The sequence below is a fragment of the Choloepus didactylus genome, chromosome 19 (assembly GCF_015220235.1).
Source record: "Choloepus didactylus isolate mChoDid1 chromosome 19, mChoDid1.pri, whole genome shotgun sequence".
NCBI classification, from domain to species: Eukaryota; Metazoa; Chordata; class Mammalia; order Pilosa; family Megalonychidae; genus Choloepus; species Choloepus didactylus.
Window position 1 is genome coordinate 170,640 of NC_051325.1, and position 26,832 is coordinate 197,471.

At 40.9% G+C, this 26,832-nt stretch overlaps 1 protein-coding gene across 2 annotated transcripts in view; it reads right to left on the minus strand.

Moving 5' to 3' along the window:
* LOC119516126 (zinc finger protein 596-like) overlaps positions 1 to 26,832 on the minus strand; it is a 117,729-nt gene that overhangs the window by 33,127 nt on the left and 57,770 nt on the right. Inside the window, exon 6 of one of the 2 annotated variants that reach the window (XR_005213197.1) lies at positions 23,694 to 24,290. The exons of the other annotated variant lie outside the window; for it this stretch is intronic. The gene's annotated coding sequence lies outside the window, so the exon portion shown is untranslated. Of the gene's footprint in view, positions 1 to 23,693; positions 24,291 to 26,832 lie in introns of those variants that run through there. 2 annotated transcript variants of the gene reach the window in all.

Below are 26,832 nucleotides of genomic sequence, written 5' to 3' on the forward strand. Positions count from 1 at the left end.
AGCACTTCCAGCACAATGTTGAATAACAGTGGTGACAGCAGGCATCCTTGTCTTGTTCCTGATCTTAGAGGGAAGGCTTTCAGTCTCTCACCATTCAGTACTATGCTGGCTGTGGGTTTTTCATATATGCTCTTTATCATGTTGAGGAAGTTTCCTTCAATTCCTACCTTTTGAAGTGTTTTTATCAAAAAGGGATGTTGGATTTTGTCAAATGCTTTTTCAGCATCTATTGAGATGATCAATTGATTTTTCCCTTTTGACTTGTTAATGTGTTGTAATACATTGATTGATTTTCTTATGTTGAACCATCCTTGCATGCCTGGAATAAACCCCACTTGGTCATGGCGTATGATTTTTTTAATGTGTCTTTGGATTTGATTTGCAAGTATTTTGTTGAGGATTTTTGCATCTATATTCATTAGGGAGATTGGCCGGTAGTTTTCCTTTTTTGTAGCATCTTTGCCTGGTTTTGGTATTAGATTGATGTTAGCTTCATAAAATGAGTTAGGTAGTGTTCCATTTTCTTCAATGTTTTGAAAGAGTTTGAGTAAGATTGGTGTCAGTTCTTTCTGGAAAGTTTGATAGAATTCCCCTGTGAAGCCATCTGGCCCTGGGCATTTATTTGTGGGAAGATTTTTGACGACTGATTGGATCTCTTTGCTTGTGATGGGCTGGTTGAGGTCTTCTATTTCTTCTCTGGTCAGTCTAGGTTGTTCATATGTTTCCAGGAAATTGTCCATTTCCTCTACATTATCCAGTTTGTTGCCATACAGTTGTTCATAGTATCCTCTTATAATTTTTTTAATTTCTTCAGGATCTGCAGTTATGTCACCTTTTTCATTCATTATTTTGTTTATATGTGTCTTCTCTCTTTTTGATTTTGTCAGTCTAGCTAGGGGCTTGTCAATCTTGTTGATCTTCTCAAAGAACCAACTTTTGGTGATATTTATCCTCTCTATTGTTTTTTTGTTCTCTATGTCATTTATTTCTGCTTTAATCCTTGTTATTTCTTTTCTTGTACTTGGTTTAGGATTGGTTTGCTGTTCATTTTCTAGCTTCTTCAGTTGATCCATTAGTTCTTTGATTTTGGCTCTTTCTTCCTTTTTAATATATGCGTTTAGTGCTATAAATTTCCCCCTTAGCACTGCTTTTGCTGCATCCCATAGGTTTTGGTATGTTGTGTTCTCATTTTCATTCGTCTCTCTATATTTAGCAATTTCTCTTGCTATTTCTTCTTTAACCCACTGATTGTTTAGGAGTGTGTTGTTTAACCTCCAGGTATTTGTGAATTTTCTAAGTCTCTGATGGTTATTGACTTCTAATTGTTTTCCATTGTGGTCAGAGAATGTGCTTTGAATAATTTCAATCTTTTTAAATTTATTGAGGCTTGTTTTATGTCCCAGCATATGATCTATTCTGGAGAAAGTTCCATGAGCACTAGAAAAGTATGTGTATCCTGGTGATTTGGGATGTAATGTCCTGTATATGTCTGTTAAATGTAATTCATTTATTAAATTGTTTAGGTTTTCAATTTCCTTATTGGTCTTCTGTCTGGTTGATCTATCTATAGGAGAGAGTGATGTGTTGAAGTCTCCCACAATTATTGTGGAAACATCAATTGCTTCCTTTAGTTTTGCCAGTGTTTCTCTCATGTATTTTGTGGCACCTTGATTGGGTGCATAGACATTTACGATTGTTATTTCTTCTTGCTGAATTGCCCCTTTTATTAGTATGTAGTGGCCTTCTTTGTCTCTCAAAACATCCCTGCATTTGAAGTCTATTTTATCTGAGATTAATATTGCTACACCTGCTTTCTTTTGGCTGTAGCTTGCATGAAATATTTTTTTCCATCCTTTCACTTTCAGTTTCTTTGTGTCCCTGTGTCTAAGATGAGTCTCTTGTATGCAACATATTGATGGTTCATTTTTTTTGATCCATTCTGCGAATCTATACCTTTTAATTGGTGAGTTTAATCCATTTACATTCAACGTTATAACCGTGAAGGCATTTCTTGAATCAGCCATCTTATCCTTTGGTTTATGTTTGTCATATTTTTCCCCTCTGTCTATTAATATCCTTTATTGTACCCATAACGAATCTCTTTAGTACTGAACCTTTCTCCAAGTCTCTCTGTCCTGTCTTTGTTTCTCTGTCTGTAGGGCTCCCTTTAGTATCTCCAGTAGGGCAGGTCTCTTGTTAGCAAATTCTCTCAGCATTTGTTTGTCTGTGAAAAATTTAAGCTCTCCCTCAAATTTGAAGGAGAGCTTTGCTGGATAAAGTATTCTTGGCTGGAAATTTTTCTCACTCAGAATTTTAAATATATCGTGCCACTGCCTTCTTGCCTCCATGGTGGCTGCTGAGTAGTCACTACTTAGTTTTATGCTGTTTCCTTTGTATGTGGTGAATTGCTTTTCTCTTGCTGCTTTCAGAACTTGCTCCTTCTCTTCTGTGTTTGACAGTGTGATCAGTATATGTCTCGGAGTGGGTTTATTTGGATTTATTCTATTTGGGGTTTGCTGAGCATTTATGATTTGTGTATTTATGTTGTTTAGAAGATTTGGGAAGTTTTCCCCAACAATTTCTTTGAATACTCTTCCTAGACCTTTACCCTTTTCTTCCCCTTCCGGGACACCAATGAGTCTTATATTTGGACGTTTCCTATTATCTATCATATCCCTGAGGTCCATTTCGATTTTTTCAATTTTTTTCCCCATTCTTTCTTTTATGCTTTCATTTTCCATTCTGTCATCTTCGAGGTCACTGATTCGTTGTTCAACTTCCTCTAGTCTTGTACTATGAGTGTCCAGAATCTTTTTAATTTGGTCAACAGTTTCTTTAATTTCCATAAGATCATCCATTTTTTTATTTAGTCTTGCAATGTCTTCTTTATGCTCTTCTAGGTTCTTCTTGATTTCCTTTGTCTCCCGTAATATGGTCTCATTGTTCATCTTTAGTTCTTTGAGTAGCTGCCCTAGGTGCTGTGTCTCTTCTGATCTTTTGATTTGGGTGCTTGGGCTTGGGTTATCCATATCGTCTGGTTTTTTCATATGCTTTATAATTTTCTGTTGTTTTTGGCCTCGTGGCATTTGCTGAACTTGATAGGGTTCTTTCAGGATTTGTAGACCAATTGAAGTCCTTATCTCTAATTGATCAGATCTACAGCTTCGTGGAGTACACTTTCTCTAACTAACCAGCAGGTGGCGTCCACGAGCCACCTGTTCTCCACAAGCCAGTTCTCCCCTGCTTAGCCTTTTTGGTGAGTGGGGGAGTGAGTCTTGTAGGGTCCAATTGGTGTACCAAGCTTGCGTGTGTAGTTGGTGTTGCCTGCCCTGTATATGGGGCGTGTTTCTGGGCAGTCAGGGAGGGGGGGGGTGGCTCTAACAATCAAATCTCCCTGGTGATCCTAGAGTTTTAAGGCTGCTGCAATAGCCTAATCCTTCAGTTCAGTCCTGCCACAGTTTGTCTCTGCCACTGACCCACAAGTCCTTGGTATTGGCGTATGGCTCCTGAGACTTGCAAGTGGGCCCCTCTTCCAGGCCGTGCACCCCCTGGTCCTCTGTTGAGGGATGACTGTGCTATGTCACAGGTGAGTGCCGTCCCCCCAGGGCGGTTCTGGGCTGCTGGGCTGTGTAGGGAGGCTCCCAGTCTGCTGAAATGATGGCTGAATGGGGCTTTGTTAATTCACACTGCTCTACCTTCCCAACTCTGGGACAATCAGCTGAGGTTGCAGGGAAGGCTAATGTCCACGCCCAGTTTTGTGGTGTGTGCCTGTTATTTGAAGCACTTCCGTCACACTGGGTTGTCTGGGGCAATTATGGGCTATGGGGCTGGCGATGGGCAGGAGTGTTTCCTGTCCACCAGGATGATGGCTGTGAGCGGACACCCCCCTTTTATTGGGAAGTTGTGGTGTTTAGTGAATTTTCTCAGCCACTGGATTATTGCGTTGTCTCAGAGCTCTCCTAGTTCTGCTCTTGACTTGACCTGCCCAAATTGCAGGTCTTTGAAGCTTTCTGTATTGGGCTTCTTAGAGTAATTGTTTTAGAAAAAGAAAAAAGGATTAAAAAAAAAAAAGGGCCCTCCTCAGAGATCTAATGGGTTATTGAAATGCTAAGAGACAAAGCAACCAGGGCCATTAAGGAAAGGTCCACAGGGCAGAGAGATCAGCTTTTCTTTGGGATTTGCATATGCGCCTCAGGGCCTAAGCTCGGGCCTGAGCTCTGCCCTTCCCCTTTCTATGTTCACCAGAACTCCAAAAATCCTCCGATTTTATTTTGGAGTTTTTCGTGTTGTTTTTTTTCTATGCCTGTCTCCTCTCTGCTGGGCTGGCTGCTCTCAGATTCTCTGGTGTCTGGTCTCCGTCTATCTATGGTTGGAGTTTGGATCAGCAGAATGAGTTTCCGATAAGGGCTGCCACTGCAGTTCTCCCTTCTCCTTCCCGGAGCTGACAGCCCCTCCTCCCACGAGACTGAGCCTGGCAGGGAGGGGCGCGGGTCCCCTGGCCACAAAAACTTACAGATTTCGCTGATCTCAGCAGTTCCACGTTTTCATGAGTGTTGTATGAAGTATGCCCAAAGTCAGATTGCTCTGTGGTGTCCAGTCCACGCAGTTCCTGGCTTTCTACCTACTTTCCTGGAGGAGTAACTAAAACATACAGCTCACCAGTCTGCCATCTTGCCCCGCCTCTTTATTTTCTTGATTAGTTTATTCTGGAGTTCATTTTCTCTCTTTTACCTATGGTTTTCTTGTTGGTTTCCTTTGTTCTCTATCTGTTCTTTGGTGCACAGTTCAACTTATTCTAGACCTCTAACCCAGATTCTGTTTAGCTGATCAGGGTTTTTCAACTCTTGTTTTTCATGTTCTTGCCCTACCTCTATGTACCTTTTTCTGAGAGGGTCTCCCCAGATATGACTGAACCCAATCATTTTCCCAGTCCATAGATGCCCAGGTCTTAGGAAGAGCTTATGAAGTTTCCCTGAGAATGAGATTCTGCTGGTTGTCAGACCCTCCTGTGAAGTCTCCAGTGTTTTTTCTGTCCTGTGCAGGAGGTAGCACTTTTCAGCCCCCAGCTTCCCACTACTAGAGGTACCACAAGTGCCTTTAATTCTCCAACCCTTTCCCTACCAGGGGCTTGGCTGACTCAAGCTCATTCCTGGGTTTTGGGTTCTCTGAGGGACAGCCACCACTTGAGCTGGGCACTGCCCCCTTGTCTTAGGGGAAGTTACGCCCTTTAGGGAATTGTCTCCCCCACTAGATTCATTGTTTTGTCTCTCAGACCTATCTTAGCTCCACCTTTCCCTGGATCCAGGGGCCAACTGCAAATATCTAAGGCTTTCTCTTATGAGCTACTTAGAATAGTTGTTTCAAAAAACAAAAATTAAAAAAAGAAAACTCTTTTCAAGACCTTGTACCCAGCCCCCAAGGTTTCTCAGTCCTGGTATAGTCTATTTTAAAATAAGTCCTTTAGGCTTTTATCACTTTCACCTGAACAGTTTCTCTGACAGCTTTAATTAATTCCACCCTTGCCCATGAGACTTACAGAAATTTTCCTGCTCATTCAGGTGTTTTCTCCTTGGGTGTTATACATATGCAAAATAACTACATTCTCTAAATCTAAGGAAACAGAGTTATGGTATCAACATCTTGTATGATGTATGTGGAGTTGAGTGTTCACTTCATTGCTGAAAAGTTTTCAGAGGGCCACATCTGAGGAACAAAGGTGGATTCAGGGGGGAGACTTTTGGCCACAATTACATGCAGGCCTAGCCTTGCCTTTGCAGTAACAGGCTTCTGTTTGAGGAGTTCCCATTTATCTATTTTTTCTTTTGCTGCTTGTGCTTTGGGTATAAGGTCTAGGAAGTGACCACCTAATACAAGGTCTTGAAACATTTCCCTACATTATCTTCTAGGAGTTTTATGGTAATGTCTTTTATGTTGAGGTCTTTAACCCATTTTGAGTTAATTTTTCTGTAGGGTGTGAGGTCAGGGTCCTCTTTCATTCTTTTGGATAAGGATATCCAACTCTCCCATATGTCAGGAAGGAATACATTTTTTGGCAGTAATTTCAGAGTCTGGATAGGACAGGTATAGGAACATCCAAAAATATAATTTGGGGTAATATTCTGATTTCTGCAGATGACCTTGGATTCTACTGCAGCCTGTTATTTCTCAGTTCTGCTTACTGGAGTTTTTAATATTCAGAATATTTCTTTATATGTCCTATTTTATTATTCATGTAATTTTATCAGACTTATGAAAAGCCATTTCATATTTTAGTCTGAAAATTTTTTACCTAAAATAAAGACATTTCAACTCCAAAAAAAAAAAAAAGACTAACTAGGCCATAGATATAAGGAGTTATTTCTGAACTATCAATTCTATTCTGGTGGCCTATACTTCTGTCCTTGTGCTTATTTTGATTGCTGTATTTTGTAATAAGTTTTGAAGTCAGGAATTGTGAGTCCTCCAGCTTTGTTCTTCTTTTACAACATGGCTTTGACTATTTGGGACAAACTGCCCTTTCAAATGAATTTGATGATTCGCTTTTCCATTTCCAGAAAGAAGGCTGTTGGAATTTTTATTAGGATTGCAGTATATCTGTAAATCACTTTGGGTAGTATTGGCTTTTACTTTTTTTTTAATTAAGATTTATTCACACACCATACAATCCAAAATATACAACTGATTACATTACCATCATATAGTTGTTCATTCATCACCCCAATCTTTTTGAAATTTTTCTTGTACCAGAAAAAGTGAAAATAAGAATTAAAAAATAAGAGTAAAAGAAGAAACTCAAATCATCTTCCACCTCCCACCCTGTTTTTCCTTTAGTTTTGTGCCCCCATTTTTCTACTCATCCATCCATACACTGGATAAAGGGGAGTGTGATCCACAAGGCTTTCACAATCACAGTCACCCCCTGTAAGCTACATTGTTATACAAACATCTTCAAGATTCAAGGATACTGGGTTATAGTTTGATAGTTTCAGGTATTTACTACTAGCTTTCCCAATTCATTAAAACCTAAAAAGTTATCTATATAGTGCCTAAGTGTGACCACCAGAGTGACCTCTCCACTGCGTTTGGAATCTCTCAGTCATGGAAACTTTAATTTCATTTCACATCCCCATTTTGGTCAAGAAGATGTTCTCCATCCCACGATGCCAGGTCCAGATTCCTCCCCAGGAGTCATATTCCACATTGCCAGGGAGATTTTCAACCCTGGGTTTCAGATCCCACACAGCAGGGAGGGCAGTGATTTCACCCAAGTTACCAGCACATATGGAGGCCTGCTGAATTGACTGGAGTTTTACCTGGTCTGGACCTCACCCAGCAGGCAGCCACAGTCAGGGAGAAGCAGGCTTCAGGGGATGAAATGGTCTAAGAGCACCATCTGCTTGGAAGTCAAGGAAAATTAACTGGTAAATGGCTGTTCTGCCTAACCCATATTAGAAGTCCAAATAGACTTCCTTTTACTGCAAGAGGCCTTGTGTTGGCCTGCCGGGGAATTACTAACAAACCAAATGCCAAAGGAGACCTCCAACATAAATCCAAGCAACTATAAAATCTTCAGTGAGCAAAAGAAATCAATTTTCAAAAGAACATTATCAGGATAAACAAATGAGAAGAAATTTAACAGAAAATAACAAAGGACATGAAGATGCAAGAAGATATGAACAGGCAAATGACCAAATTAAAAAGCCTGAGGAGACACAGAATTTGGAACAACTAACCAAAGAAGTACATGCAAATCTCCAAAACAACCTTAATGGGCTGGATAAAGGCATAAAGGATATCAAGAAGACATTAGAAGAGAATAAAAGACTTTGAAAGAGTAAATACAAAAAACAGCAGACCTTATGGAAATGAAAGGTACTACAGATCAAATTAAAAATATACTAAAGACAACAGCAGATTTGAAGCAGGAAAAAATAATAAGTAAACTACAGGAGGAAAGGGCAATGGAATGCAAATGCACAAGAGAACAAACGGTGAAAATGATGGAAAAATTTGAATTGGAGCTCAGGGAAATGACGGACAACATGAAGCACACAAATATAAGAATCCCTGGTGTCCCAGAAGGAGGAGAGAAAAGGGCTAAGAGTATTTGAGAAGACAACTGGAGAAAAAACTTCCCAACCCTTATAAAAGACATAAACTTGCAAATTAAAGAAGTTCAATGAAATCCAAATAGAATAAATCCACATAAACCCACTCCAAGATACACACTACATAGACTGCCAAATGCTGAAGAGAAACAGAATGTCCTGAAAGCAGCAAGAGAAAAGTGATTGACCACATACAAGGGAAGCCACATAGACTAAGTACTGATTACTCAATGGTATGACATATTTAATACACTGAAGGAGAAAAATTGTCAGTCAAGAATTCTTTATCTAGCAAAGCTGTCAAACAAAAGTGAGGGAGAGTTTTAAATTTTCACAAACAAATGCTGAGAGATTTTGTTAACAAAAGACTTGTCCTGCAAGAAATACTAAAGGGAGTCCTGTTGTCTAGAAAAAAAGACAAGAGAGAGAGGTCTGGAGAAGAGCACAGAACTGAAGAATATTAGTAAGGGTAACTTAAAGATAAGAGAGGGAAAATTAATCTGACAAAAATCAAAAGATAACATGGCTGGTTGAAGTACTGCCTTTACAGTAATAACTTTGAATGTGAATGGATTGAACTTCCCAATAAAAAGATTAAGATTGGCAGAATGGGATAAATAGCATGACTCATCTATATGTTGCTTACAAGAAACTCATCTTAGAAACAAGGATACAAATAGAATGAAAATGAAAGAATGGAAAAAAAAATTCCATGCAAGCAGTAACCGAAAGAAACCAGGGATAGTTATATTAATATCAGAAAAAAAATACACTTCAAATGCAAAGAGTTAAAAGAGACAAGGACACCATATATTAATGAAAGGGACATTTCAAGAAGAAATAATCACAATTGTGTAGGCACCCCATCAAGGAACTCCAAAGTACATGGGTGAAACATCAGCAAAATCAAAGAGAGTAATAGGCATCTCTAAAATACCAGTGGATGACTTCTATACACCACACCCTTTTATAGATGGAATGTTCTGCAGTATATATCATATGCTTGGGCAAAAACAAATCTCAACAATATTAAAAAGACTGAAATTATTCACAGCACTTTTTCTAACCATAATGGAATAAAGCTGGTGTGCCAGTTTGAATATATTGTGTCCTCCAAATGCCATTATCTTTGATGTAATTTTGTGTGGGCAGATGTTATCAGTGTTGATTAGACTGTAATTCTTTGAGTGTTTCTTTGGAATGTGCCCCACCCAGCTGTGGGTGATGACTCTGATTGGATAATTTCCATAGAGGTGTTGCTCTGCCCATTTGGGGTGGGTCTAAGTTGATCAGTGGAGCCAGATAAATGAGCTGAGGGGCAGAGAGAACTCAGTGCAGCTGTGAGTGATGTTTTGAAGAGGAGCTACAGCTAAGAGGGACACTTTGAAGAAAGCACAGGAGCTGACAGTTTGAAGACAGCCGTTGAAAGCAGACTCTTGCTCTGAAGAAGCTGAGAGAGGACAAATATCCCAAGTGCAACAAAGAGTGACATTTCTGAGGAACTGCAGCCTAGAGAGGAACGTCCTGGGAGGAAGCCATTTTGAAACCAGAACTTTGGAGCAGATGCCAGCCATGTGCCTTCCCAGATAACAGAGGTTTTCCGGACACCACTGGCCATCCTCCGGTGAAGGTACCTGATTGCTGATGTGTTACCTTGGACACTTTATGGCCTTAAGACTGTAACTGTGTAACCAAATAAACCCCCTTTTATAAAAGTCAATCCATTTCTGGTATTTTGCAAAAAGGCAGCATTAGCAAACTAGAACAGCTGGAAATCAAAGACCACCAAAGAAAGAGAACATTCACAAATATGTGGATATTAAACAACACACTCTTAAACCACCAGTGGGTCAAAGAAGAAAGTGCAAAACAAATTGGGAATTATCTAGAAACAAATGAATATGAGAATACAATATATCAAAACCTAGGAGATACAGTGAAGGCAGTGCTGAGAGGGAAATTAATACCTCTAAATGCATACAATAAGGAAGAGCAAACCAAAACCAAAAACATAATTGAACAACTGAAGAAGTTAGAGAAAGAACAGCAAACTATAAAGCATGTAGAAGAAAAGAAATATCAAAGATTAAAGCAGCAGTAAATGAACTGGAGAATCAAAAAAAAAAAAAAAACCAATAAAATCAATAAACACAAAATTTGTTTCAGAAGAGCAACAAGATTGACAAACCCTTAGCTAGACTGACAAAGAGAGAGAGAGAAGATGCAAATAAACAAGTTAGAAATCAGAGGTGGTCATTACTTATGGGTCTTGAAGAAATTAAAAAAAAATCACAAAAGGATACCATGAACAATCATATGCCAACAAACTATACAACTTAGAGGAACTGGACAATTTCCTAGAAACACACAAACTATACTGGTTCAAGAAGAAAGAGAAGCTCTCAACAAACCAATCACAATTAAAGGGATTCATTCAGTTATCAAAAACCTTCTTACAAAGAAAAGCCCAAGGTTTTCGCAAACATTCCAAAAACAACTAACACCATACCTGCTCAAACCCTTCCAAAAAGGATCACTACCTAACTCATTTTACGAAGCTAACATCACTCTAATACCAAAACCAAGTAAAGGTACTCAAAAGCAAATGAGAGCCAATCTTCCTAATGAACATAGATTCAAAAATTCTCAACAAAATAATAGTAAATAGAATCCAAAGGCACGTTAAAAGAATTAGACACCATGACAAAGTGGGGTTTATTCCAGGCATGCAATGGTGGTTCAACATAAGAAAATCAATGTAATACAACACATTAAGAAATCAAAAGGGAAAAATCACATGATCATCTCGATGCTGAAAAAGCATTTGATTAAATTCATCCTTTTCTAACACTTCAAAATGTAGGAATCCAAGGAAATTTCCTCATATGAAAAAGGGCATGTATGAAAAACCCACAGCCAGCATCATACTGAATGGTGAGAGACTGAAAGCATTCCCGCTAAGATCAAGAATGTGACAAGGATGCCCACTGTCACTAGTTTTATTCGACATTCTGCTAGTTCTAGCTAGAACAATTAGGCAAGATAAAGAAATAAAAGGCATCAAAATTGGAAAGGAAGTAGTAAAACTTTCATTATTTGCAGATGACATGATACTATACTTGGAGAATCCTGAGAAATCTATGAAGAAAGCACCTTGGACTAACAGACAAATTCAGCAAAGTGGCAGGATACAAGACTAATCTGCAAAAATCAATAATGTTTCTATACTGTAGTAATGCCCTGAGGAAACAATTAAGAAATAAATTCCATTTACAATAGCAACTAAAAGAATCAAGTATCTAGCAGGTGAAATCACTGCCCTCCCCTCTATGTGGAATCTGACACCCAGGAGTGTAATCTCTCTGGCAATGTGGAATATGACTCCCAGGGAAGAATCTAGACCTGGCACGGTTGGATAGAGAACATCTTCTTGACCAAAACGGGGATGTGAAATGAAATGAAGTTTCAGAGGCTGAGATTCTAAAAGGAGCTGAGAGGTCACTTCAGTGAGTACTCTTACGCACAATATAGATAACTCTTTTTAGGTTTTAATGAATTGGAAAAGCTAGCAGTAAATACCTGAAACTATCAAACTACAACCCAGTAGCCTTGAATCTTGAAGACGATTGTATAACAATGTAGCTTACAAGGGGTGACAATGTAATTGTGAAAGCCATGTGAATCACACTCCCCTTTATCCAGTGTATGGATGGATGAGTAGAAAAATGGGGGCCAAAAAAAAAAAAAAAACTAAAGGAAAAATAGGGCGGGATGGTACAATTTGGGTGTTCTGTTTTTACTCCTAACTTTTTATCTTTTTATTCTTACTTTCACTTTTTCTGGTACAAGGAAAATTTACAAAAAAAATAATAGATCAGGGTGATGAATGAACAACTATATGATGGTAATGTGATCAATGGATTATATACTTTGAATGATTGTATCGTATGTGAATATATCTTAATTAAAAAAAAAAGAAGTATCTAGGAATAAACCAACCAAGGATGTAAAGGACTTCTACACAGAAAACTACAAACTTTTGCTAAAAGAAATCAAAGAAGGCCTAAATAGGTGGAAAGCTATTCTATGTTCATGGATAGGAAGGCTAAGTGTCGTTAAGATGTCAATTCTAACAAAACTGATCTACAGATTCAATGCAATACCAATCAAAATAACAACCTACTTTGCAGACTTGGAAAAGCTAGTTACCAAATTTATTTTGAAGGGAAAGGGGCCTAAAATTGCCAATACTATCGTAAAAGAGAGGAACAAACTGGGAGGAGCTACACACCTTCATTTTACAGCTTAATATGAAGCCACAATGGTCAAAATAGCATGTTATTGGCACAAAGATAGACATATTGATCAAATGAATCAAATTGAGAGTTCAGAAACAGACCACCAGATATATGGCCATTTGGTTTTTGGCATGGTCCCCAAACCCGATGAATTGTGACAAAATAGTCTCTACAATAAATGGGGCTGGAAGAACTGGATATCCATAGCCAAAGGAATGAAAAAGAACCTCACACCCTATATAAAACTTAACTCACAGTGGATCAAAGCTCTAAATATAAGATCCAGTACTATAAAACTCCTAAAAGAAAATATAGGGACACATCTTCAAGACCTAGTAATAGGAGGTAGCTTCTTAGACCCTACACCAAAAGCACAAGCAATAAAAAAAAAAAAAAGAAAATAGATAAACAGGAGCTCCTCAAAATCAAATGCTTCTGTGCCTCCAAGGACTTTGTCAAAAAAGTGAAGAGGCAGCCAATTCAATGGGAGAGAATAATTGGAAACCAAGTATCTGAAAAGGATCTGATATCTAGTATATAAAGAAATCCTACAACTCAACAAAAAAAAAGCACAATCCGATTAGAAAATGGGCAAAAGATATAAACAGACATTTTTGTTTTCTAAAGTAAATACAAATGGCTAAAAAACAAATGAAAAGATGTTTGCCTTCATTAGCTATAGGGGAAATGCAAATCAAAACCACAATTGAGATACCATCTTACACCTATAAGGGCTGCCATTAAATGTTGGAGAGGATGTGAAGAAATTGGAACACTTAGAGGATGTATAATGTTACAGGTGCTATGGAAGACAGTTTGACATTTCCTCAGAAAACTTAATATTGTTACCCTATGATCCAGCAATTTTAATACTGGATATACACCCACAAGATCTCAATGACATGAACAGATATTTGCAAACCAATGCTCATAGTACTATTATTCACAATTGCCAAAAGACGGAAAACAAGTCAAGTGTCAGTCAACAGACAAGCAGATAAACAAACTGTGCTATATATATATAAATATATGTGTGTGCATGTGTGCGCACGTGTGTGTGTGTGTGATGGAATATTATGCAGCAATGAGAAGGAATGAGGTTCTGAAGCATGACAACATGGATGAATCTTGAGGACATAATGCTGAGTGACGTAAGCCACACATAAAAAAAACAGATACTTTATGAATTTACTAATATGAGTCTACTCAGACTCTTAAAATGCAGAATATAGAGGACAATCTTAAAATATTTATAAAAATATAATAATCTTAAAATATAGAATATAGTTAGAAGCTAGAGAAGTGGGAACAGATGCATAATATGCAGACTTGTTAACAAGCTTGAACTTAAAAGTATGAGAATGGATAGAGATGATGTTAGTGGGAATACAAATAATATTGCCATATCTAATGTGAATGTGATTGAGAGGTGCTGTTTAAAATCATATATCTCACTGATTAGCACTACAATTATAAGTAAGTTCTTGCATGAACTACTTCAAAGGTATGACATGCACAAAACTTAGTAAGAGTGCTATACTGGAAAAACTACCCATTGCAAGCTATGGACGGTACTTAAGAGGAATGCCTCGTTAGTACCTCAATAATACCAAAAGTAAAAAACTGGGGGGTAAAAAAGTTATGGGGGATTTGGGGTCTTCTCTTTGGTATGGGTGTGTCTGTTATTTTCCTCTTTAGAGTAATGAAATTTGTCTAAAATTGAGACTGATACTGATTGTACAACTAAGTGAGGATACTGTAAGACACTTTAAGATAGAATATATGCTATGTGAATATATCTGAACAAAATCTGCAGTTTCAAAATAAACAGAAACATTCAATCCCAAGAGAAAATGTGGAGAGACAACTAATCAATGTTGGCAGGATAGCAGAATGGTTCAGCCCCTCCAGAAAGAATTGTAATGAATTTACAAGAGGCTAAGTGTAGGGTCACCACAATCAGAAGAACTAAAAGCAGAGATTGGAATAGACTTTTCCACACTGATGTTTATGGTGGCATTGTTCATGATAGCCAATGGATGGAGGTGGCCAAAGGATGCATTGACCAAGGAGCAGAAGTCCAAACTGTGTTGTATACATATGAAGGAATCTTGTGTGGCTACAAAAAGGAATGAAGTCGTGAGGCATGTAATGAGCTAAATGAACTTTGATGACATTACGTTGAGCAAAGAAAGCCAGAAATAAAAGGATAATGTGGTAACGTCTCACTCAGAAAATACTTGTAAGAAAACTAGGACCTAGACTGTAAGCTTTTAGAGCAGTCACAATTAATCCTGAGCTTTAAGTGTTATTTCTAAATTCTGAGATGCTGTATTCTAATGGGTATAATCTGTTATTTCCTGGAAATTTTGGTACACGTGTGACAGCTGAGACTCAGAGTTCTGCAGCTCTGAAAATCAGCATTATTCCATATAGTAACTGCTAAAGAAGGAGAAAAAGAGTTCAGACATCAATTGAAGATAAGAACAAACTTGATCCGACTGAGACTAAGGTAATCCAGAATATAGGGTAAAGAATGACATTGCTTGAATTTTAAAATTTCACCTTCTGTGTGAGACCAAAGAAAGAGCTGTTTGTCAAAAACTTATAGTGACTGTAGCAATCTGACTCAACCTTTCTATCCAGTTCATTTAAATGACCTAAATACACTGAGCCTAGAATAGGGAATGAGATCTTCAATTTTGTATGGCTTAATGTAATACCCTGATACATCCCAGAGCATGTTGGGCAGACAATAAGAAAAAATATTGGCAAATTCTCTTGAGGGACTAGGGAGAAAATAAGGAACTATTAGAATTCCCCACCTGGGAAACTCCTGATACTTTCTCAAACACTGGGGATTCCCAAGTTCTTACGAGACTTCTTTCTGTAATGTGGAAGTTAAGCCTACCTATAATTATGCCTAAGGATCACTTGCAGAGAACCTCTTTTGTAGCTCAGATGTGGCCTCTCTCTCTCTCCAAGCACAGCTTGGCAAGTAAACCCATTACCCTCCCCACTGTGTGAGGCATTGATGAACCTGACCCTGGTACCATGGAATTGACAAGGTCTTCCTGACCAAAAGAGGGAAATAAAACGTAAGAAAATAAGGTATCAGTGGCTAAGAGATTTCAATCGGAGTCAAGAGGCTATTCTCAAGGTTACCCTTATGCAAGCTTCAGCTAGATACTGCAAATTTCCATGGTATGCCAAGCCCCAAACAACAGTAATTCTGAAAACTCTAACAAATTACCTGAGCCTTTATAAAACTTTCACTCACATTTATTTTTCAGAAGCTTAAAACCACCCGATGTTTCCTATGCCAGATAAGTCCAGAAACACAGCAGCTCAGATCACAGACCATAGTACGTGAAGTCTCTAACCAACAGCTATAAACTGCACTGGGCCTGACTCCCCCTTTATTTAAGGAAGAAGCATCCTGTTCTCTGCCAGCTGAAAAATTTCAGTCTCTCAATCAGCCCCACTTCTGCCCCTGCTGATTGTGTGCTTGAGACAAAGGCTCCCAGCTGCTTTTGGCTGAGGCAGCTTGAAACTGCATTCTGAATTCTCCAATCAACTGCCACAAACTGTGCTGGCCCCAGCCCCCCTTCCTTGGTGAAGATCTGTCCAGCAACCTGTCCCCTGCCACCCTGATAAGTTACTTTGTCTCTCAATCAGCCCCACTTCCACCCCTGCCAAGGGCAGGGTTGAAACAGAGGCTTCCAGCTATTTTCTGCCCTCGACTGGTTAAAACTGTAGCTGTTCTCTTGGAGCTGGAATAAGGCACACTATTTGCTGATCAAAAACCTGAGTTGGAGCCTGGCTCCCCATTTCTTTCCCAGGGAAGAGCTACCCCACAGCAAACTTCAACCCACCACCCTTAGAAGTTACTGTGTTTCTCAGTAAACCCTGCTTCCTCCCATACCAGGGCACATCTGAAATGGAAGCTGCAAGCTGTTTACTGCATTGGGCTGGTTAAAACAGTGTTCTCAGAGCTGGTGTCCAGCACCCCAAATTCACTCATCAAGAGCTGGAGTCGGTGCCTGGCACTGACAGCCCCTTTTCTTAGTAAAACCCATCCTTCAGTAAACTGATCTCCACCCCAAGAAGTCCTATGTCTCTCAATCCACCCTGCTCCCTATCAGGAGTGGGGTTGAAACAGAACAAAGCTCAGGTGAACAGAGTTACAGACCACATATATCCATCTACCCAAGTGTGTGCTGTTTTATCTGACCAGTGTGGTGTGTGTTTAATACCTTGGACCCTGGGGCAACAATTGACAAAATCGCAGCTCAGCCACCAACCAGCTGAATGTCCTTGGAACAAGTTGTTTAACTGCCCTAATCCTTCATTTGAAGGACACAACAGAATCTAATTCATAGAGATTTTAAAAGTTAAAAAAAATGTGAAATACTCAAAATTGTTAATACATAATACCTTAAGTGCTGAAAGTAAGGAAGGTGGCATTTTCTTACAAAGGGTATTATAGTAACAATCTCTGTTTCTTGAAAATAAAGAAAGAACCCCAGTAACCCTACTTGCATAAGGGCCAGGACTTCCATGGACAGACAAAGGCAATGCAGCTGACTGTGATGGTTTGGGACACAACATGGAAAATGTAATGCCATGCAACAGAAACATATAAATCTCAAAAATGTAATCACCATCAATAAACATTTTAGATAAGTCTATACATTACATATACATTGAACAGAATTCTGAATAATATTGTATTAGTTAGGGTTCTCCTTGGAAACAGAATCAATGAGATGTCTCTGATTATCAAATTGTAAAAGTGACTCACGCAACTGCGGGAGCGCACGAGTCCAAATTCTGCAGAGCCGTCAACAAGCTGTCAACTCCAAGGGAGATGTCCGACGAACTCCTCGGGAAACGAACCGACAACTTTGACAAACTCCACAGGAAATGAACGGGCAACTTTGACGAACTCCTCAGGAAACGAACCAACAACTTTGACGAACTCCTCAGGAAACGAACTGGCAACTTTGACAAGCTCCCCAGGAAATGCTTCACTGAGCAGCTGAAGAAAGAAGTGAAGGTTCTCTAACTGTCCAGCTTATAAGCCTCCAACTGACCACCCAGACCAAATCCAGCCAATTGCATTCTCTCGCTGTGGAAGCACACCCCTTGATGAGTCATCAGTCAGCTGCAGTCAATTGACTGATGATCCGACAAACCAGCCAGTTGGATTATTAACCAGCCTCAAATATCCTCACAGCAATCGTCAGGCCAGTGCCACCTAGCCAAGTTGACACATGAACCCAACCACCACAGTCCACCCCTTGTCAACTTGGCAGTTGTACACATCACCTAAAACCATACCTTCAAAATGAAAGTTACAGCTTATGCCTTATGATAACGGGATAAGACAGAGAAGAAAGCAAAAATATTTTCTTTACAGACAAATACAAACATAATCATAACAAAACGAGGAGGAAATATTCATGTCATCATAGTCCTCGTTTCTGTAACTGGTCACGTGGCCGTAGTTCATATTTATCATGACCTTCTTCCACTACCCATTCCATGTTCCCTTTACCCTCAGCAAGCACTTCAGCTGGCCGTGGTTCTTTGCCTGGTGGGGTGACCCAAACCTTCATTCCTGAAGTTTCTTGGCCATTGGTAGTCCTGCCTGGATTGGGTTGTTGCATTTTTCCATTGACTTGAATCACGGGGCATGGTGGTACTAAGAGACACTCTAGGGGATCTCCTGTATTCCAGGAAAACTCTTCTTTACTTCCATTGTGTAGTTGCAGTGCTATTTCCCCTTGATAGTCAGGATCAATCACCCCAGCCAGTACAGTAATCCCTTTACTTGCCTGTTGATTCAGAGGCATAAGAAGCCCAAAATGGCCAGGTGGCAGCCTTAACTTCCAGTTCAAAGGGATTATTGTTGTGTTCCCTGGTGGAAGCACTCCTCCTTTTGGAACCAAGACTTGTAGACCAGCAGAGCTTAAACTTGCAGGGACAAGAAGCAAAAATTTCCCTAGTGGATCACTTGGAGTGATAGTGAGTGGTGCTACTCCTGTTTCCACCCCTTGATTCCTGGACCCATGAATCCTGGCTATGGGAGAAACAGCACCATAGAGTGGACGCTGATTCAGAGCATACACAGCCTCCTGGAGAACACTGCCCCAACCCTGCAAGGTATTGCCACCTAGTTGGCACCGTAATTGAGTCTTCAATAGGCCATTCCACCGTTCTATCAACCCAGCTGCTTCTGGATGATGGGGAACATGGTAAGACCACAGAATTCCATGAGCATGTGCCCATCCCTTCACTTCATTTGCTATGAAGTGGGTTCCTTGGTCCAAAGCAATGCTGTGTGGAATACCATGATGGTGGATGAGGCATTCTGTAAGTCCACATATCGTAGTTTTGGCAGAAGCATGTCGTGCAGGGAAAGCAAACCCATATCCGGAGTATGTGTCTATTCCAGTAAGAACAAATCGCTGCCCTTTCCATGATGGAAGTGGTCCGATGTAATCAACCTGCCACCAGGTAGCAGGCTGATCACCCCGAGGAATGATGCCATATTGGGGACTGAGTGTGGGTCTCTGCTGCTGACAAATTGGACACTCAGCAGTGGCTATGGCCAGGTCAGCGTTGGTGAGTGGAAGTCCATGTTGCTGAGCCCATGCATAACCTCCGTCCCTACCACCGTGACCACTTTGTTCATGAGCCCACTGGGCAATGACAGGAGTTGCTGGGGAAAGAGGCTGATTGGTATCCACCAAACGGGTCATTTTATCCACTTGGTTATTAAAACCTTCTTCTGCTGAAGTCACCCTCTGGTGAGCATTCACATGGGACACAAATATCTTCATATTGTTTGCCCACTCAGAAAGGTCTATCCATATACCCCTTCCCCAGACTTCTTTGTCACCAATCTTCCAATCATGTTCCTTCCAAGTCCCTGACCATCCAGCCAAACCATTAGCAACAGCCCAGGAATCAGTATACAGACGCACCTCTGGCCAGTTCTCCTTCCAAGCAAAATGTACAACCAGGTGCACTGCTCGAAGTTCTGCCCACTGGGAGGATTTCCCCTCACCACTGTCCTTCAGGGATATCCCAGAAAGGGGCTGCAGTGCTGCAGCTGTCCACTTTTGGGTGGTGCCTGCATATCGTGCAGAACCATCTGTAAACCAGGCCTGAGTCTTCTCTTCCTCAGTCAACTGACTGTAAGGAACTCCCCAAGATGCCATAGCTGTGGGCTGGGAAAGAGAAGGTAAGGTGGAAGGAGTGGGGTCCATGGGCATTTGGGCCACTTCCTTATGTAACTTACTTGTACCTTCAGGACCTGCTCGAGCTCTATCTCGTATACACCATTTCCATTTTATGATGAAGTGCTGCTGTGCACGCCCAACTTTATGGCTTGGTGGGTCAGATAACACCCAGCTCATGATAGGTAACTCAGGTCTCATGGTAACCTGGTGGCCCATGGTTAAGCGTTCTGATTCTACTAAGGCCCAGTAGCAGGCCAACAGCTGTTTCTCAAATGGAGAGTAGTTATCTGCAGAGGATGGTAAAGCTTTACTCCAAAATCCTAAGGGCCTGCGTTGTGATTCTCCTATAGGAGCCTGCCAAAGGCTCCAAACAGCATCTCTATTTGCCACTGACACTTCCAGCACCATTGGATCAGCTGGATCATATGGTCGAAGCCCAGAGCAGCTTGCACAGCAGCCTGGACCTGTTGCAGAGCCTCATCTTCCTCTGGTCCCCACTCAAAACTAGAAGCTTTTCTAGTCACTCGGTAAATGGGCCGGAGCAGCACACCTAAATGAGGAATATGTTGTCTCCAAAACCCAAAGAGGCCAACTAAACGTTGTGCCTCTTTTTTGGTTGTAGGAGGGGCCAGATGCAGCAGCTTATCCTTCACCTTAGAAGGAATATCTCGACAGGCCCCACACCACTGGACACCTAGAAATTTTACTGAGGTGGAAGGCCCCTGTATTTTTGTTGGATTTATCTCCCATCCTCTGTCACGCAAATACCTTACCAACAAATCTAGAGTAGTTGCTACTTCTTGCTCACTAGGTCCAATCAACATGATATCATCAATATAATGGACCAGTGTGATGTCTTGTGGGAAGGAGAAATGATCAAGATCCCTGCGGACAATATTATGACATAGGGCTGGAGAGTTGATATAACCCTGCGGTAGCACAGTGAATGTAAACTGCTGGCCTTGCCAGCTGAATGCAAACTGTTTCTGGTGGTCCTTGCTGACAGCAATTGAGAAAAAAGCATTTGCCAGATCAACAGCTGCATACCAGGTACCAGGGGATGTGTTGATTTGCTCAAGCAATGATACCACATCTGGGACAACAGCTGCAATTGGAGTCACCACCTGGTTAAGCTTACGATAATCCACAGTCATCCTCCAAGACCCATCTGTTTTCTGCACAGGCCAAATAGGAGAGTTGAATGGGGATGTGGTGGGAATCACCACCCCTGCATCCTTCAAGTCCTTAAGAGTGGCATTAATCTCTGCAATCCCTCCAGGAATCCGGTATTGCTTCTGGTTCACTACTTTGCTAGGCAGGGGCAGCTCTAGTGGCTTCCACTTGGCCTTTCCCACCATAATAGCCCTCATTCCAGGAGTCAGGGAACCAATGTGAGGATTCTGCCAGTTGCTGAGTATGTCTATTCCAATTATGCATTCCGGCACTGGGGAAATAACCACAGAATGGGTCCGGGGACCCACTGGACCCACTGTGAGACGGACCTGGGCTAAAACTCCATCAATCATCTGACCTCCATAAGCCCCAACTCTGACTGGTGGACCAGAGTGACGTTTTGGGTCTCCGGGAATTAATGTCACTTCTGACCCAGTGTCTAATAATCCATGAAATATCTGATCACTTCCTTTTCCCCAATGCACAGTCACCCTGGTAAAAGGCCATAGGTCCCCCTGGGGAAGGCTGGGAGGAAGATTAACAGTATAATTTTTGGCAGTGTGACAGGGTCCTACTCCAAGGGTACCTGGCCTTCCCTTCATTCAAGGGGTTCTGGATCTGTAAACTGTCTCAAGTCTGGGAATTGATTAAGGGGCCGTGACTCTGTTTTTGTAATTCAAGGGAGATTTTTGTTCACGTGGCCTAGAATTCTTCTGCTTATAAAGTTCAAACAAGAATTTAGTCGATTGCCCATCTATTTTACTACTTTGGTACTCCATGATCCACTAGCCAATGCCATAAGTCTCTGCGAGTCATATTATTTTGATTGCTGCTTTAAGCCTGTTTTCCATTATGGTAGCCATGCCCACCTTGTCTGTGGCAATTAACTGCAGCCACTTGGCTTCTGCTGACTCAGGACCCGATTATCCCCATTGAGTTTAAGGATTCCAGCTCAGTGACAGCAGTTCCTACAGTAATATCTGACCTACAGAGAAGGGCGACTACAGAGCTCTTCAGGGATGATGGAGCTAGTTTCACAAACTTATTCCTTACAGTCCTGGTAAAAGGTGTGTCCTCTGGACATTCCAGGGCTGTGTGAGCAGGTCTTCCATGATAAATCCACTCTAACATTCCAATCTCTCTAAGCCTTTGAATCCCCTCCTCCACATTGTACCAGGGCAGTTCTGGCATTTCAACCTCTGGTAATGCTGGCCACCTTTTAATCCATGTTTCAGCCAGCCACCCAAACAAACTGTTAACACCCTTTCTAACCCCTCGAGCTACAACATTGAATGCAGAATCTCTGCTTAGTGGGCCCATATCAGTAAATTCAGCCTGATCCAACCTTATATTCCTTCCACCATTATCCCACACTCTCAATATCCATTCCCACACATATTCCCCTGGTTTCTGTCTGTATAAATTGGAAAACTCATACAGTTCTTTTGGAGTATAGCATACTTCCTCATGGGTCACACTTTGTATCTCACCCTTTGGGGCTTGTTGGAATGTGAGCCTAGTTATAGGTCTTGAAGCAAAAACTGATGGTGGGGGTGGGTCATGAAAAGAGTTAGAATTCTCTCTCAAGCCATTCACCTCAGGACACTCTGTTGCCTTTTCATCTCTTAAAACAGCATTAATCTCTCCAGACAAAAGAGTGAGGGCTACTTCCTCAGGGGAGGTGATTACAAGATTAGCAGGCATTGAAGGGTTAATCTCCTTAGGTGAGGGTTGGGTGGCAGGCTCCTTAGGGCAGACTGAAGGCAGAGAAGCTGTTTCCCCAGGACAGCCCTCTACAGGTAAATCTAACAATGACCCAGCAGAATCCAGGGTTCCAATGTCCTCACTGTCATTATTATCAATCCATATGTCCCCATCCCAAGTTTCTGGATCCCATTCTTTTCCAATCAATGCCTTTACTTTAACAGGAGACACCCTGAGAGATTGAGATTTTAGCCTACGCTGTAAATGTGCTACTCGCACAATAAGAGACTGCGTCTGATTTTCAGAGACCTCCAGTCTGTGGGCACAAGAAATAAGATTTTCTTTCAGGGCACAGATGGAACCCTTTACATCTGTCATACGGCGTTCAAGTTTCGAATTTGAAGCCTTTAGCTCATCCCTTTCTCTTACAACTGTATCCAAAATATCTAAGAACAGCCAGCCAACATCATTATACTTCTTAATACTGCAAAACTCCGTGAACGTGTCGAAAACACTGTCACCCAGAGCCTCGCTTCGTACTACACCACAATTAGGAGAATCAAATGGTGCTATTTTGTGTATTTCCTTTGCCAACTCCTGCCATGGACTGTTAGTACCCTCTTGATTATTGGAAATAGAGTCATTAGTGCCTCTGAATCTAATCAGAGTAGAAAAATAATTGTAAAAGCCCATTTTAAGATTCCGTTTCTCAAGAACCACTCTCGGTACCAAGTTGTTAGGGTTCTCCTTGGAAACAGAATCAATGAGAGATGTCTCTGATTATCAAATTGTAAAAGTGACTCACACAACTGCGGGAGCGCACGAGTCCAAATTCTGCAGAGCCGTCAACAAGCTGTCAACTCCAAGGGAGATGTCCGATGAACTCCTCGGGAAACGAACCGACAACTTTGATGAACTCCTCAGGAAACGAACCGACAACTTTGACGAAATCCTCAGGAAATGAACTGGCAACTTCGACAAGCTCCCCAGGAAATGCTTCACTGAGCAGCTGAAGAAAGTGAAGGTTCTCTAACTGTCCAGCTTATAAGCCTCCAACTGACCACCCAGACCAAATCCAGCCAATTGCATTCTCTCACTGTGGAAGCATGCCCTTTGATGAGTCATCAGTCAGCTGCAGTCAATTGACTGATGATCCGACAAACCAGCCAGTTGGATTATTAACCAGCCTCAAATATCCTCACAGCAATCTTCAGGCCAGTGCCACCTAGCCAAGTTGACACATGAACCCAACCATCACAACTATGATACAAAAAAAAGCATTAAACCAGAATTTAACTGGTGATGGTCTCTTGAGAGGATGTAACCTATTGGGGACGGTCTCTGCTGCTCGGTACTGAGTGTTAGATGGAAAAGGATGAAGCTTTAAACTTCATCTTTATTTCTGTTGGTTTTCAGTTACTCCAATACTCCAGTGAATGCCAGGGCTTTTTAGCTTCTACTTTATAACTGCAACTTCTTTCCTGGCACTGTCCATTCTCACATTGAAAATATTCCCCCTTAGTCCCTTGATCAGTAAACTGATCTTCACTACCCCAAGAAGTCCTTTGATCCCTGTTTATACCAGACCAAGATTCATCCCAAAGTTCTCCTGCCACACTTTCTCATTTGATGAAGTCACCACTGAATTAAGTGTCCATCAGTCTTAGAGCTTAGTTTTAGGATTTGAGTTTGACATAAAAACCTGGTGTGTGCCATTGTGGTAGGTTGAAAAAAAATCTCAATCCATTCTTTTGCATCTGAACAAAATGGAAATTAGACCTGTTAAAGATGTTTTTAGTTAAACTGTCTCCCAGCTGACAAGTGTTGTAGCTTAATTCTATTAATGGAGGCTTTACAAAGAGCCATACGGAGAAGCTAGATGAGTCAATGGAACTCAGAATACAAAGGCACTGACATGAGCATTGCAGTGTGATGGAAAATCCAAGTACCCAAAAACACCACCATGCAGCCTCAGAATGCCATGGTCTTCAGGAAGAAATAATTGCCTCATGACTATCTAAATATTGGACTTCTAGACCACAAACCATGAGCAAATAAATCTGCATTGTTTAAACTGAGACATTTTCTGGTATTTATGACCATAGCTGGAATCTAATACAACCCCTTTTTATCTGCTCACTTAAATGGCTGAGTCTCTTCAAGAGATTCAGTTTTCCTCCATACTCTGGGTATTTGGACTTCCAGTATCTTGCTCACAGTTCCCATGTCTCTCACATAAGTCTTCCTGGCACTGTCTTAGGCTAATATTATCAAGGGATAATATGACAACTCAGTGACATTTTGATTATTCAGCCCAAACCTAATATGGGCTCTCAGAACAAACTGTAACCTAAGAATGAAGAGATACTGTTTCCAATCAGCAGCCCACCATTTTTTGCTGCTTCGTATTCCTGGGTCTCCTTGCTTATGGCTACTTTTTCCCTTCTTCTGAAGAGAAAGGTGCTCTCTCTGCAGGTAAAAGAAGAAATATTTATATTAAAGCTATAGTATGCTTACATGCTGAAAACTGTAACTGCAGGATTTCAGGACAACCAGCATTTTCTTAGCAAGCCCTAAACAGAGAAGGTACCTGTTAACTAGAAAGATTGTGAAAATGGATGAAGGATATTGAAAGGGAAAAATTTCGATGGCTGCAAGCCATCTCATATAATGCAGAAAAAATACCTCACAATACTTTCCCAAAACAAACACACATTTAACAGCATTTATTGAACAGGAGAGTTTTCTAATAGTAGAATGGTGAAGTATAAAATGCAAATCACATGCATAAAGATAAAATTTCACATGAAGAAAAATATGTAAAGATTGTATGGCATAGCCTTGAATAGACCAAGTCAATTACATCTCCAGAGAATTGCCATCTCAAGAGACTTCAGCTAGAGATCCACTCAATACTAACTTTCTTTTCCTCCAAGAACTTCCAGAGATGTGTGGAATTTTCCATTTACAAGAACACTGTTAAGTAATACACATATGGCCATTTCCAGAAGGTTTATAAATACATTAAATTTAGACATATATATAGACTCTTCTTCCAGCAAACTCAGGCTAGAAATTTGCAATGAAAATTGTAATCCTCAGGAAGCTTAGGAGCTTCACAATATGACTTTTTTGAAAGAATTATCAGCTGAATCAAGTAGATTTATTCCTCTTGCTTGTCTTCTTTTCATGTCCTTTTACTGTGGAGGGGGTAGTCCAAGGATAATTAGCCACCTTTTCCTGTGACCCATAAATATACACTGTGCTTGGGACAAGATATGTCAACCTGGTTCCTAGAATGGGAGAATTTGGGCTGGTTCCCTTCCTGAGGGTGCCTGGAAATAAACATATCCCCTTGCAAATAGTGGCCTGCTGGCTCATTCCTTACCCTTCTGCTTGGAGGATATGTAAACATTCAAGGGAGACTCCTTGGCTATGTATGTGCATTTTATGTGACCTGCACACTCCCCGTTAATATGTTCACAACAGGGAGAATGGTCCCTTACCTACAGCACATACTAAAGAAGTATGCATGTGGACTATCTCACTATGGCTTCAGAGTGACCTGTTGGCAATAGGGTACTGATGCCCACTAGTGAAGCTGATCATGCTTTGTCTCTTGTCGATGTGATTAAGACATGTTCCATCCACTGTCTTTGTAAATTGGGTCTGTTTTTCTGGCAAACCCAAATGGGTTGGCAATTCTTAGGTATGACTCCTAACCTGGAGGTGGCAATAGGTGCCTTTCCCCAAAAAATTTGACCTAAGGACCCCATGGCATGGTGGAGGCATAAGAGCTGTTCAGAAATCCTGGAGCGGGTTTGGAACACTGTGGAATGAGAGGCTGACTGAGGTACTTGCCTCCCTCTAGATGCATGGAGATGGGTAAGTGGGATATGAGAAACATTCCTGTTAACAAGGGTGTCCTCTCCAGTGCTGTGATGGCTGAGGATAGAGATGTGAGAAATGGGTCCTAGGTAGAGTAGGGAAACTTTACCCTGGCTCTGGTTGAACACTCCCACATCACCCACCAGTCAACATGGTGTTTTAAGGGTCTCAATTGTTTCCCAAGGGAAATCTGAGATTCTAATACAGGGAGCTCCATCTCATCCAGGTTGTTTGTGGGACCAAATTACATCAGATTTCAGTCAATGCAAAAACATTGATTGTGTTGCTGAAATTGAAAGTATTAAAATGAGATTATTTTCCTGTAAGTGAAATACTGAAATTAAAAGACAGATGTGGACAAAAGCCAGGGGAGTACCATGTGGCTTATTTAGCACATGTGTTCAGTAAGTG